The following is a 1,003-nucleotide window of genomic DNA, read 5'->3' on the forward strand; positions in this document are numbered from 1 at the left end:
GGAAATCATCCATCAAGATGTCCTTCGTACCTCGGGGCAGTTCTACCTCAGAAATCAACCGTCCAACAGTGACATCGACACAATCCTACAAATGCAGGCTGACAACGCTCGTTGTTTCATGACTCCCACGATAGACGGCGGCTTCATCCACGCTCCGGTCCCTTGAGTCGAGTCGAAAGCAGTGATGCTGTGTCTAGTTCTGAAACATCGATTGGCTCATGTTGTAATTAAACTTTAATGAACTTGTAGTATGTCTCTTTGGTTTCGAGAGTCCTTCAACTTAGATGTAATCGATGCTATTAATGTCTTGCTTTTCTCTTCCGATCGTTCTGTTGCATACTTATATATTGCTTATGTATTGTCTGTGAATTGGTACTAACGTTTTGTTTGGCTACTGCATAGCGATGCCGTGGTATGTCGTGTACAAGGGTAAGGTTCCCGGAGTCTACGACGACTGGGAGGAGTGTCGGAGACAGGTTCACCGATTCAGCGGTAACAGTTACAAAGGGTACGCCACTAGGGCCGAGGCCGAATCTAGATACGCCCGCTATCTAGCGGGAGAGGGGAGGGAGCGTTGGAGGAACCGGATGAAGACGAGTTTCATCGTGATGATGCTCATCGTGATGACCGCAGCTCTCTTCTATGTGATGGTAGTTTAGATGATCGATATCGACTTGTAATGTGAAGACAAACTCGCGGTCTCGAGACTTGTAATATAATGTTCTATCTTTGTTCGGTCTTTTCAATTCGGAGACTAATATGATGAATTGTATTCGGAGACTAAAATGATGAATTGTATTCAGAGACTAATCTTCTATTGTATTCGATGAATCTGTTGTTGATGTGTGCTGTCTATATTTTGTCCAATTATACATTTTGTAACTTGTGCAAAAAACAGAAAATAAAAAAATAAAAAAACCTAATATTCATACTAATGGCGCATCACATCATAGTGCGCCATTAGTATGCCAAAGGATACTAATGGCGCATCACTAAACAGTGC

Source organism: Triticum aestivum, chromosome 1D (assembly GCF_018294505.1).
Source record: "Triticum aestivum cultivar Chinese Spring chromosome 1D, IWGSC CS RefSeq v2.1, whole genome shotgun sequence".
NCBI classification, from domain to species: domain Eukaryota; kingdom Viridiplantae; phylum Streptophyta; class Magnoliopsida; order Poales; family Poaceae; genus Triticum; species Triticum aestivum.